At 34.3% G+C, this 14,884-nt stretch overlaps 1 protein-coding gene across 1 annotated transcript in view; it reads right to left on the bottom strand.

The window, feature by feature from the left end:
- LOC106800098 (cadherin-12-like) overlaps window positions 1–14,884 on the bottom strand; it is a 741,579-nt gene that overhangs the window by 710,201 nt on the left and 16,494 nt on the right. The window lies entirely within an intron of this gene.

The following is a 14,884-nucleotide window of genomic DNA, read 5'->3' on the forward strand; positions in this document are numbered from 1 at the left end:
ACCATGCTGAACAAGTTCCTTATAAGTATAGTTTATTAACCATTTATCCAATAAAAATGTAAAACTGTATTGCCTAATATCATAACTCACGTATAAAAGGAATTGTAAAGCACAAATTTGATATTCTTGAATCTTAGTATTATTCATCTTAAAATCACTGCAGGCATGCTGTTAGTTACGTTCCAAGTAAACCCTGAAATAGATTTTGTGGACCATGGAAAGTGAAAGGTATTGCAGAATGAAAAGTGGAAGGATTGTGTAGTATGTGGGTTGTGCTTAAAAATAGAATATAAAAATCAAACTGCCGCAAAGCGTGGTATATATTCAACAATGCCTTTTAAATATCAGGAAACTAGACCAGAATCAAAGACCTTCTGCAAATAGCAGTTTGTCCCTTCCTATGTTACATTTTCAATTAGACTAGACGTGCTGTCCTAGGGAGACTTTACGAATACGCTATAAAGGCAGCCATTCAAACCCACTGCAAAGTCCAGACCCAGCCTCTCATTCTCTCTCAGTCCTAGTCAGCTCTACTCTCCTGTAAGACTTTGCCCTATCATAGTTTCACTAATAAATGGTTCCATTTGCTTCATATTGTGTATTATACATCAAAGCTTCCCTCCAACCCACCATCACCACCATCCTTCATTCTCATCTTCCCTCTTTCTATTTCTCTCACCTCCAAGAAATGTTCTTTATTGAAACAGCTCTGCCTAACTTCTCCAGGTCTTATATGACTTGCGTGCGTGTGTGTGTGTGGGGGGGTGTGGGTGTGGGTGTGTGTGTGGTAGATGGAAAGGGATGCTGAAGTTGGAGGAACATGTCCATGTTAGCAGTCTATTTGCTTATTCCTCAGGATGGCGGCATGAAGAGGAGCAAGCAAGGACATCCTTCGAAATAAAAATAAAATCTAAAATTAAAATCTTATTTCGCTTATTGCTTAAGAATCTAAATATTTAAAGCAATGATTCTTGGTAAATATGCCGTACTTTAACTTACAAAAATTATGCCCTTCAATGATTTTAATGGTTGGGAGAGATCAAACAAGTCTGACCAAGTATAATTTCCTTTTACCATCAGAGACTTGATCACAGGTGAGGTTTTAAAGTAGCTTGACATTATTTCTGAAATATGCCTAGAAAATAGAATCCATTGGTTGCTTCAAAGAGCTAACATATGGCTAGAAATATGCTTTCAGTAGTCCTATTTGTATACTTTGTCAACTGGAGGGAAATAATATGTGTTTAGTGAGAGAAGAGATTGGTTTCAAGATAATTATTTATCATCTGTTTATAGCAGTATGGCAGTCTAAGAATCCTGACCAGCCCACTTAATATTTTTAAAAGTTTTGATTAAAATCTTTCAAAAATGAATCAGTGAGTTGGAAAAAAAAAAGTAAAAAATAATCAAAAGCCAAGAACTAAGTGATATATAAGCAGAAAATTGAAGCAGGAATATAGTCTGGTAGTATTTCTGAGAACTTGAGTCTGCTTTTCGTGGTCATAGAGCTAAAGGGACAGGTGACAATGTGGTCCTGCCTAAGATGCCAAGTCAGATAGGAACAAAACGACAAGTTCATGAAAGTGAACTGGAAATTAACCCAACACTTCAAGGTCAGCAGTGAACCCAGTCTCGAGACTCGGTGCTGAGTGGACATAAAAAAAAAAGAAAGAAAGAAAGAAAGAAATTTCCTTTGAAAAGATGTATCCAAAGGCACCCTTTATATATGTTTGCACCCATGATAAAATGGGTAGTTCAAAAAATCTAAAATTGAGAATTTGCTTAAAATAGACTGGGCTGAGAGTTCCATTAGGCACCTGGAAGAGGAAAATGCAAATTCCTTCTGGAGTAAAGTTACCCCAATGCAGGCTTCAGAAAAAGCCTACATTTAATATTGAAAGATATATGATATCACAGAAAAAATATCACACACACACCTATACACCACAAGGAAACAAACCACCACGTGTATAAGCCAGCACAAACAAGAGTATCAGACACATAAAAAATGTAGAACTATCAAATACTTTATAAAATACATGTTCAATGTTTTAAAGATATAAAAAGGGAAAAGAAAATAGGAATAAACAATGAAAGACAGGAGAAAGCCACGAAACTAAAGAACAAATAAGATATTCAGATATAAATAATATATTTGAATCAACAGTAAAAGGGCTTTTTAAATAGTAGTTCAGATATAATTGAATAGAATTTTGATAAACAAGAAAATATAGCTAAATAAATTATATGCAGTTACACAGCAAGAAAAGTTTTACATCTCCTGAGATATTTTGAACTCTAATTTTCCATGCACCTAGTAATATATAAAACAGGCAACTCCAAAAAGATAGAGATATATCTACAATTATACATTCATCCATTCATTTCTTTTTTCATTATTCAACAGTTATTTTTAATGTTTACTAGGAGCCATATACAGTTCTAGACATTGATGATATAAGAAGAAATAAAATAGAAAAAAAACCTGTCTTTATGGTGTGTGTGTGTACAGGCACACATACAAGCAAGTATATATAAATAGATATTTTTTGGAAGCCGGAGACAATAAACTAGATATATTGAGTAATGTCTGGGAAAGATTTAGTGATTTCGGTTTATGGTTGCAATTTTAGATAGGGTGATCAAGGTAAGTCTTATAGAGCGAGAAGACAATGTTTGAATAGATATCTATTTGAATAGAAGGTTAAAGGGTAAGCCAAGCAAATATCTGAAAATATGTTCCTGGCAGAGTGCACAGCAAGTACAAAAGCCCCGAACTGGGAGTTTATCTGGTTTAATTATGAAACAGCAAAGGCCAATATAACTAGAAGTGAGTAAGTGGGAGAATGAGTGAGTCAATGAATGAATGAGTGAGTAAGGGCAAGATCATTGGTAGGAGATTAGGTCAGAGAGGAGAGTGGGCAGGGCTAGATCATGTAGAGTCTTCTAAACCATTGCAAGCCCTCTCTAGACAATTGGCTTGTACTCTGAGTGAGATGTGAAGCCACTGGAGAGTTCTGAGCAGACTGGTATAGTGACCTGACCTAACTCTCATATTAGAAGGATCAATCTAGCAGCTGTGTTGAAGATAGATTACAAGTGACAAAGGGCAGAAGAAGGGAGAACATTGCAGAAACCCAGAAAAAGGATAGTGGTGACTTGATCAGTAGATGATGACAATTGGTCAATCTGGTTATATTTTGTGAGGCACATCTCATTCACTGATTGATAAACTAGACAGAATCAATAACCAGTAAGTATATAAGTACTGTCAGGAAGCAAAGAAGCCTGCTGTCACCATTTCTATTGGCCTGTGTACTATAGGTTCTAGTCAACTCAGAAAGCAAGCAAAATTAATAAGCACTGTAAAGACAAAAAACTAATTACTCACAGATGATACAATTCATTTTTAGGAAATATTATAATTCTAAATGTATTATGGAGATAAGAGAATCTTGCAAGTTTGCTAAGGACTAAATTAATATTTAATAATTGTGTTTCTACATATCAGCAACAGTTAGCAAACATACTTGAAACTTAGATGCCATTTAGAATAAAGAAAATATCTAGTAATAAATTTAACAAAATATGTACAAGAACAAATTATAATCTTTATTATGATAAATTAATGATATCTTAAATTAAGAAATACAAATTATTTTTTACCTGAGACTCAGGTAAAAACTATTGATGTTCCCCAAGAGGATCTATAAATCAACAGACTTGAGTCTTTTTGTTTCTGTTTTTGTTTTGTTTTGCTTTTCGATTTTGATCTGGAACTTGACAAGCTAAAACTAAAATTTACAAGGAAGAGTAAAGTATTAAGAATAGCTATTAGACTCCTAAAGACACACCACAAAGTTGGGACTTGACAGATATCAAGAATCAGGTTATCTAACACTGCTATATATATCAACAGGATGAAACTCAAGCACGTAGAATTCACCTCAAAGAAGAAACTAGTAGAAATCTCTTAGTGTTTACTATGTGACAGCCATTATTCTGTACTTGTTAAATATCATAACTTATTCACTCCTCTTAACATTATGAGCTGCTTCATTAACTCTCCATATTTTATAGATTAGGATACTGAGGTGCAGAAATGTTAAGTAATTTGCTAATAAGTAGAGGAGCCAGGAGTCAAACCTAGGCAGTCTTCCTACTGAGTCTATGTTCATTAAAATCTCCTAGCTTTCTGAATTGTAAACACACTCCTCAAGAGGGTTCATACAGCATCAATCATTACTGTAAATTGAAAAAACTTTAAATGTAAAAAAATATATTGTTTAAGGTAATAGACGTTTGCTAAGCCTATAAAGAAAGCAAGAGAAAGATAAACTCATAGTTCTGGACAGTAATTGCCGTTAAAAGGAGAATGAGGGCAGGAAACTGCAAAGGGTGCCCAGGGTAATTCCAAGTTAATGACGCTAATTTTATTCTTTACACAAATCTTCCTTGGGTCTGTATTCATTGTGTTTCACATATAGTTTACAAACATTCATTTGTGTCTACTCAATATTTAATAAAAACTATTGTAAAAGTAAAATTGCATGGGTATGAATTCTGAAATTCCACATTCATGAAACCCAGTAAACCCTACATTCTGAGGGAGCCTACCACAATTGGATTATGTGATTCTATTGTGGGAGTCAAATATAAAAAAGAAATTATAGGGCCGGCCCGGTGGCGCAAGCAGTTAAGTGCGCCCGCTCCGCTGTGGCGGCCCGGGGTTCGCAGGTTCGGATCCCGGGCGTGCACCGACACACCGCTTGTTAAGCCATGCTGTGGCGGCGTCCCATATAAAGTAGAGGAAGATGGGCACGGATGTTAGCCCAGGGCCACTCTTCCTCAGCAAAAAAAAAGAGGAGGATTGGCATTGGATGTTAGCTCAGGGCTGGTCCTCCTCACACACACACACAAAAAAAGAAATTATAGCCTATGAAAAGGGCAAAGAATTTTATTAGAAAATAGAAAACAATTTCACGACAGTGAGCATAAATAAGTGTAAATGTTTACCCTAAAAATATCATGAAGCTTATGGGATCTGCAAAGAAAGAACTGTTTATAAATATTTTCTCTATAGCTTATAGGTTATATATAAGTGGACAAAATTTAAAGATAATGGGCAATATTTTAAAAATTAGATAATCGCCGTCTGAATAAATGGCCTTATCAAAATGAGGCTGATTTTTCGTTAAAGAAAAATTTGATAGACTTTTCTTTGGAATGTCACTGGGATCTGCCATCAACTTTATTTTATTTAAATGCTAATCTACATATCCAAGTTAGAAGTTATATACATGCTTCTGGTTGACATGAAGTAGGAAGCGATAGTTCATAACCTGAAATAAATTGAAAAGCTGATCTCAATGACTGAATCCAATAACAGTGTGGTGGAAAAGACCTAAAGATTTTAGAAATTAGTAAGAGTAGTAGGTGAAGGGATAAATATTTGTGGTTACCAAATAAACTAATATGATCCAAGTGCAAATTATTTGGATAATAATATCTTGAATAGAGGAGATACGCTTCTCACTGTATTCTGTGCTAGAAAGCCAAAGGTTTTTCCAGGTACAGAGAACTTTAGGTAAATTTAGACAGAGCAATACAACATAAGAATCATGTATGTGAAGATTATGTTATTTGAGGCATTGATTAAAAAGTTGGGGGGCCATCCCTGTGGCTCAGTGGTTAAGTGCGCACGCTCTGCTACTGGCGGCCTGGGTTCGGATCCCGGGCGGGCACCGCTTGTCCAGCCATGCTGAGGCGGCGTCCCACATACAGCAACTAGAAGGATGTGCAACTATGACATACAACTATCTACTGGAGCTTTGGGGAGAAAAAGGGACAAAAAAAAAAAGTTGAGAATGGTGAATTTGGTAGTTCTCTGTACGTATATATACGTTTTCATTTACTTAACAAGTATTTTATTGATTACCTAAATATTCCAATGGGAAAAAAAGTTATTTTTCTATATTTTCCTAGGGCTAAAACAAGGGTCTTTCAAAAAGAAGTTAGATGAAGATCATTTTCAACTTTTCTGAAAGTCAAAGCGGCAGCCTCAAGAAGAATTTGGTTCTCGTTATTGAAGGAATCAAAGGAAGTTTGGTCAATTTCATAATGCATTTGCTGTAAAAGGAATTCTAATAATAGATAAGTTATTGGAAAAGAAGGATGCATATTATAGTAAGGAAAAGCACAGATTTTTAATCAGTCATAAGTAGATTTAAATTCTGCTTCTGTCTGTTATTAGCCGGAAGACTTTGGAGAAGTTAGTTTAACTATCTGTAGTTCTAACAGATATTTTCAGGGTCAGGTAAACTCAGATCTATTTGACACATTTGAAAAACTATCTCATATAATTCACAATATCTCACAGTTTTTGCATCACCTATAAGATATGTAACATTTTATAGATATGAAATCTGAGGTGGCTGTGTTTTAAATTTCCTACACAAAATACTGAAATGATTTGGTAGATGGAATTAGTGGTCCCAGTTATTTACTTGCTTGTAATAAAATTATACAACCACAACCTTGTCTTGGCCTCCTGGCAGGAGGAATGTTCTCTTCCACACCTTGAGTTGGGGTTGGCCATGTGCCTCCCTTGGCCAATGGGAATCTTGAACAGAGCAGAAATGCTAAATGTTCTTATTTGGTTTGGCTTGGCCCTCCTCTGTTTCTGTTGTCATAATGTGAAGATTTTTTCCCAAGTATTCATGGTCACTTACAGGTCCCCAGGATGAATACATTTACAGTGACCTAAACCTAGCTAACTAGAACCTGAAACAGAGTTGCCCAGTGAAAGACAGACTTGATAGAGCAAATCACAATCAATTGGTAGACACATGAGCGTGAAAATAAATGCTTGCTGTGGTTGGTCCCTTGTACAGCAATATTACGACAGTAGACAACTGATATGGATGATTTTGAAAAACCAAGGGGTCTATAACATCACAGTTTTTTTCTTTTGTATTTTACAACAGCATAGAATGCATGTGTCAAATATTAGGACATATAACATGGTCATTATATCACTACTAAAGGTTGACTATTTTTTTAAAAATGTTAATCAAAGCCTTATTCTGCAAATGAAATTAATTTCCTTCTCATTTAATTTTATTGAAAGGCTTAATAAGCATGGACTATTTATTTTATCTATCATTGCCTGGTAAGGAAGATGAACCACGTGTTTCTGTCATTTGAATCTGTAACATAAATTTTCATCTATTTCAAATATAGTATGAGACAAATTGTTTAGGAAAAGTTTTATCTAATGTATTTCTATCTAGTAGGTATGTGAAAAATAGCATAATTAATATTTATGTAGTTTAAAAAACTCTAAAACTAGCAATTTACATAGAACATATATATGATATCTATAATAACTTGTTACAGCCTAGCACATGAATATTACCCCATGGTACGAATGAACCCTAATCAGATCTCTGACTTGAGTTATTTACTTATATGTTTTCAAATATGATGATTATTTCTCCTAATACTCTATTATTTCTGAAAAAATATCCAATTACAAAGAATTAATAAAGAGTCACTTTTTGTTTTTAATGTTCTCTTTCATGTTCAAATCTAACAGTTAATTCTCTTCCTTCTCATAAAACTTTGCTCTATGTTTATATACAGCCCTTCTTATATTTCATCTTTCTAATTATTTTCTATGATTCTAAGAAAAGCAGAGATTGTGATTTTCCAAATTGTCACCAGAATTGAATTTAGTGTGAAACATATTTAAATTTGATTTTAAATTCCAAGTCCAATTATTTTATCTTATATTAATTTAGTTTCAATGGATTCTATTAGAAAGAGAGAGAATTTTAAAATCCTTTATATATTCTCCACTCCTCTCTAAAATTTGTATGTACTATGTTTTACTGAATCACTGCTATATAATGTATAGGATTAACATCTAACATTAATAATAACCAAAATAAACATACTAAAAGCAGAAATGAAATCAATATGTTTCATTTCATTAATTAGCCATATCAATAGAATTTTCCTTAATCTATTTTATACAATTGGTGTAGCATATTTTAGTTCAGTTCAAGCATAAGTGAACATATTATTACCTACCATATTCTGTGATTCAAAGATGAGTCAGTATCTATTGATTCTTTCAAGTACTTACAATCTAAGTTGGGAGACTAATCAATAAATTGAATATTATAACGTGAAGGAGATCGATATCATAGATGTCCATAAAGAAAGAGATGATGTCACCCTTCTTTTTGCAGGTGAAGAGAACTCAAGGAAAATGATTGAGAATTCAAATATGAGTGTGTGTTATCAAAGGAAAATTGAAGTCATCCTGAGAAACGAACTAGAAGAGGCAAAAAAATGTAGGGGTGTGTGAGTGTTTGTTTCAAATAAGCCTGGAAAAGTAGAGGGTAGAACATGTTAGGTACCACTTTTAGGCCCTCAAACTTTACTCTATAGCTGATAGAAAGTAAATTGAGGAGCTCAAGTGAAAGGGGTATGGCCAACTCCTCCTGGAGAGATTGCATTAGCTATATCTCAAAAGTTGAGTTATGAAAACAGAAAACAAGACCACCAGTTAAGATACCAGCTAACTTGGCAGGAAAAATAATTAGAGCCCATATGAAAACAATAGTAAATAGGGATATCTTTGGGAGATATTTAGAATTTAACTTATCTAGTCTTGGTGATTGATTAGGTGGAGGATTGGAGGAGAAGAAAGGGACAAGGAGACTCCCAGGTTATAGATTTGCATGACTGGGTGGAAGATGTTATTACTGACTACAGTGAAAAATAGAGGAGGTATAAATCATACCTAAGAGGATGGGCTTTGGCATCAGTCACAATTGGCTTCCAGCCTCAGCTATTCCACTTAATAGTTTTGTGACCTTGCCATTAAATTTCTCTCACTCAGAGACTTGGTGTCTTCATACGTAAAATGGAAATGTAGTAGGTCAGAGGGTTACTGGAGTATTAACTGTGATAATACATGGAAAGTACTTAGCATAGTATCGGACATTAACTAAACATTTAAAAAATTAGCTAATATTTTTGTAAATATTGGGAATAAATATAGAAGTATAGGAGTCACAGCTTCATTCTTATTTCTCAGCAAAGTCTGAAGTTCAAGGAATTGGACAGGGTTTTACATCCATTTGAGAATATTTAGCATACACATGTTCATTAAGATTATTAGACTGGATGGACATTGAGGGCATGATGCAAAGTGAAATAAGTCAGAGGGAGAAGGTCAAATACCGTATGATTTCCTTCATTAAGTAGTAGATAATAACAACAATAAACAAACACATAGGGACAGAGATTGGATTGATGGTTACCAGAGGGGAAGGGGGGAGGGAGGAGGGTGAAAGGGATAATTGGGTACATGTGTGTGGTGATGGGTTGTAATTAGTATTTTGGTGGTGAACATGATGTAATCTATGCAGAAATAGAAGTACAATGATGTACACCTGAAATTTTTACAATGTTATAAACCAATGTTACTGCAATAAACAAAAAATTTAAAAAAAAAAAAAAAAAAAAAAAAAAAAGATTATTAGACTGGTGATTTTTCTTGGAAAGAATGTATTAGGTAAGATAAGCAAAGAGGTGTGGGAATTGGGGATGTTATCTTATCAAAGTCTCAATGGGAGACACCCATGAAGGGAAACACAAAGAAATAGGTAGATAAGGGTGAGGAATTGTAAAAAAATTAATAGTGTAAAATGTAATCATAACAAAATATTCTAAATATATTTGTTATAAGGACAGAATTGAAAATAATACCTTTTTTTCTCTTTATTCTATAATTCATTTCAATACCTGACAAGTATGTGATTTTGTGAGAGACCCAGGGACAAATGTGGGGGATGAGAAGGAGCATTTCAGTTACTAACAAACATTTTTTATACAAATATTTATTTTTGTCCTGAGACTTCAGAGGCCAATAACATCCTAATAAAATCTACGATAATTATCCTTTCACATTTGCTGAACATCTTTAGTAACATGCAGGTTTTTTTAATTTTCAAGATTATTGTCTTTTTTTTAATTAGCAAACAGTTTATTTTCAAAATTTTAATTCTACTCTTGAAAATACATCTCCCATGAAATCTCTTTACACTCAGTCATTAATTTGGGTTTTGAGTGAGTAATTTTTTTTTCCTAGTCTGGATGAACTACTTTTTAATGATTCTCCAACTAGATGTCTGGTGGTTTGGATTATATTTTTAACTCTAGCTAGAACACAGATATAATGCCCCACAAAACAAAGAAATGTAGGCAATAGAATCAACGTAAAAAGATCCAGAATATTTTCTATGTTCCCTGACAATGTCACAATGTACTGTGCTGGTAGGACACTGACTAGACAGCAAAGCAAAGAAAGAAAAAACTGCATTCATGGTAATCTCTTCAGACCAGAGTACAGTGTTTGCCAAAAGTTCAGTGAAAATGCCCTGTATGCCACAGATTTTGTGAAATCATAGAGCCATTTTAAAATGGAAACTATGCCAAATTTGTGATGTAAAAGTCATATTACAACTAACAATGATAAATCAACCCTCTTTTGTTAAAGAACTGATCATCAAGTACCTTACTGCAAATTGCATAACAAAATATCTTCACTTAATTATCAAGAACTTGCAAAGTCAAGGCTGGCCCCTTGGCATAGTGGTTGAGTTTGGCATGCTCCACTTCAGTGGCCAGGGTTCAGGGGTTCAGATCCCAGGTGTGGATCTATACCACTTGTCCGCCACACTGCGGAGGTAACTCACATACAAAATTGAGGAAGAGTGGCACAGATGTTAGCACAGGGTGAATCTTCCTCAAGCAAAAGGAGGAGGACTGGCAACAGATGTTAGCCCAGGGCAAAACTTCCTCAACAAAAAAAAAAAGAAAAAAAAGGACTTGCAAAGTCAGAGTTGGTACACACATGGAAATATTTCAGAAAACACAGGAACAGTAGATCATAGTATCCCTGATTTAATTTACTCAAAACTTTCAAGTATTTGCAGTGGGAATAATTTATTCTTTAAGGGACATATAATTGCCAAATTCTGTTGGTTTTTTTTTAATTTTGGGGGGTAATAGTCATAATGTATAATGTTTCAATGGTCATTTGATTAAATCAAGACACATTATGATATATCAAAATTCCATCATCACTTTTGCAAAATCACTTTTTCATTAACCAAATAGCCAATGCTGTAACACGTGATTATTTTCATAAATCAAGTAAAGCCATTGGAAATAAACATTCACTAACAACGTCTACTCCATATAAATCACGCAATCATCCTCTTTAGTTTTGTTTTGAACCAAAGGACATGAGCTTTCATTAACTCTGCACTTGCTGTTTCCCCATGAGATACGCTAGACAGCATGACTATCAGATGTTTTAGTTAATAATCCTTGACCTTCAACTACTGAACACAAAGTATTTTTGCTGTGTCTATTGCACTTTATAATTGAAAATTCTTCATGTGTTAGTTAAACCTTCTTATATCTTGGAATCGGTGAGCGGTCAGCATCAGTACAATTTCAGCTGTATCACGGAAGAAGGAAACAGTCAAATGGCTTTTTTCAGGTCCTGTGTTTGAAAGCCAGAGTGGTGATTTTCAGAGAGCACAATGAGCAAATAAAATAACTAACAAATTTATAATAATTAGAGAGAAGACCAGCAAGAATGACATGATATTTAGGGAGAAAATTCAAGTACTTAATTAATTTGACCTCTATACTAACAAAAATATTTCCAAGTAGAGCTCTTCTAGGTACGCAGTAATTAAATACGTTAATTATAATGAGCACATTTATTACCAAAACAATGTACTCTTTCACCAAGGTTTTAAAACAGGTACAGTTTAAAATCTCCCTTTTCCAATCTTATTCTCTTTCAATACAAAGCCAAGAAAAAGTTCAACACGGCCCTGAGTAAAGGAGGTTATATTCATTTCATAGAAATCACATACTCAGTAGATCAAATATCCTGGAAGCCAGTTAATTTTTTATTTGTATTTTAGGAACACTGTAAGAAACTACAATTATTTTCAAGTATATATCATATCAGATTTTACTAGCAAGTACTCTAAACGATCATATTTTTACGTAGTACTTTTACAAAGAATGAGCCATTCACCATATACTAGGGAAGGGAGTTATGGAAGATGGAATATGTCTATCTTGTTCATCATTTTATTTCCAGTGTAGAATGAGTGACTGGAAAATAGTAGGTGCTCCATAAATACTGATTATATAAGAAAAAAATTAAAACAGTGTATTAAGTTATTATGTGAGTAAAACCATAACCATACAGTAGATCTACAAATAAGATTAAGCAGTATGCTGAAAGAATGGAAATAAATGGGGACAAAGGCTTTCAGGGAAAATTTAAAAATTAGATGAAGTTTTAAATAAAAGATTAAAGTATCACTTTGAAAGAGTGCATCATTCATTGTGTGGAGAGGTGTCTTAAGGAACCAAGTTTAACTAGAATGATAATGTTATGATAGAAACAAAATTTATTAGAAAAAATGCTCCCCCATTATGGAGGGCTTAGAATATTTTATTTGAAAAGAAAAATCTAGAAGGAAAAAGAAAGGAAGGGAGGAAAGAAAGAAGAGAAAGAAGGAAAGAATGAAGGGAAGGAGGGTGGGAGGGAGGAAGGAGGGAAAGAAAGTCACTATGGAATATAAGCACAGCATTCCAGCAAATGAAAAAGCATTGAATGTGCTCATAAAACAAAGAGCCGTACAATCTTGTAATAAAATTTGCATTTCTATTTAGCAAAATACTGCAATGAGAAGGGATTTTTAAGATTTCTCCTGCAAGAATTTGTTAGTCTTCTGTTAAAATGCACAACTCCTTTAGAGAAACACTCAATGTGAATCTAATTATCATATTATTACTACTCCTATATTCCTATCCATACTCTATTCACACATTAATTTTTGCTTCTTCAGCACCAAAATTCTTAGGCCTGTTGTATCTTCTAGTTTTTGAATGGGGAAAATATTCTGGAAATGGAAAGCAATCAAATGATTAATAGATGTATAAATTATTGAAAACTAGAATGTCCTAAAAGAATGATTACAGATGGGAAGCAGCACTATATAAAATACATTAATATTTCAAATGTACCATACCATTTATTTGGAGAGTTAAATATTATTTGAATATTCTTTCAGTGTTAGGAGTAAAAATATAACTAAACATTCATTTGTTCTTTGAATCGGGACTAGATCAAGGAGAATAATCTTACTAATATAGAGATAAGTGTATTCAGTGATCATTCATAGTTGTCATTATCTCTCTGTGAATCTAACAATTTTCAATAGCATTATCTCACCAGTAATCTATTTCTGGCAAGGGGATTGTATTTGTACTCACTGTAAGATCTTCCACTAACAAACCATTAGTCCCACCTTCCTTTACTCTATATTTATTTATTTTTCACTCATACAAAGTCAACTGTGGGTCTGCGCAAATCTCTAGGGCAGCTGTCTCAATGCAATGGCTCATCAATTCACTTTCAAAGCAGCTCATGCTTCCCCAGTCGCTGGTTGACATGGCAGTGAAAGAAAGATTGGAGAGGAAAAACCCAGCAATTCACTTCTCCCATAGGAAAGGAGTTACCTGTGGGTCAAATTCCATTTGGTGAACTAAGTTGGAGGACAACTAAGGTCAATGTTGTTGAAACTACAATTTTCCTCTGTTCCCAGAAAGAGGGGGTGAGTTGTTGGTCAACCGTAGCAATGTCTGCATAGGAAGTGTATGATTCTTTTCTTCAAAAGAAGTTGTATGAAGCGTGCTTTGTGTAACAGAAAACTTCAAATGCAGCAAGAATTAGACCAGGAAACGAGGCCTAATCTAAAGAGAAACCATTATGTGACCTAGGTGGGGAAAAGCCTGACACCTCTGGAGGGGCTTTTTTTTTGTTTTTAAATGTCCAATCTCTCTCTATAGAATGGAGACAATTTGATTCTAATGAATATTTTCTTCTGGGTGACAGAAAGCTATGGGACTGGCTGTGAGCAATTAATTGTAAAAACCACTGTACTAGGACCATACAAATGGCCAACAGGTACATGAAAAGGTACTCAACGTCACCAATCATCAGGGAAATGCAAATCAAAACCACAATGAAATATCACCTCACACTTGTTAGAAGGGCTATTATCAAAAAGACAAGAAATAACAAGTGTTGGCAAGGATGACAAGGGAACCCTTGTGCACTGTTGATGGGAATGTAAATTGGCTTAGCCACCATGGAAAACAGTATGGTGGTTCCTCAAAAAATTAAACATAGAACTACCATACCATCTGGTAATTCTACTTCTGGATATTTACGGAAAGACAATGAAAACACTAACTTGAAAAAAATATGTGCACCTCCATGTTCACTACAGCATTATTTACAACAGCCAAAACAGAGAAGCAACCTGTATCCATTGGCACATGAATGGATAAAGGAAATGTGACACACACACACACACACACACACACACACACACAGAGGAATATTATTCAGCCGTAAAAAAGAAGGGAATCCTGCCATTTGCAACAACATAGATGGGCCTTGAGGGCATTATGCTAAGTGAACTAAGTCAGACAGAGAAAGTCAAATACTGTATGATATGACTTACATGTGGAATCTTAAAAAAAAAAAAACAAGGAACTCATAGATATTGAGAACAGATCAGTGGCTCCCACAGGCAGTGGGGTGGGAGAGAGGGTAAAATAGGTGAAGGTGGTTAAAAGATACAAACCTCCAGTTATAAGATAAATAAGTCCTGGGGACGTAATATACAACATGGTGACTATAGTTAATAACACTATATTGTATATTTGAAAGTTGCTAAGAGAGTAAATCTTAAAAGTTCTCAAG

This window comes from Ceratotherium simum, chromosome 18 (assembly GCF_057802395.1).
Source record: "Ceratotherium simum simum isolate JZ-2026a chromosome 18, ASM5780239v1, whole genome shotgun sequence".
NCBI lineage: Eukaryota > Metazoa > Chordata > Mammalia > Perissodactyla > Rhinocerotidae > Ceratotherium > Ceratotherium simum.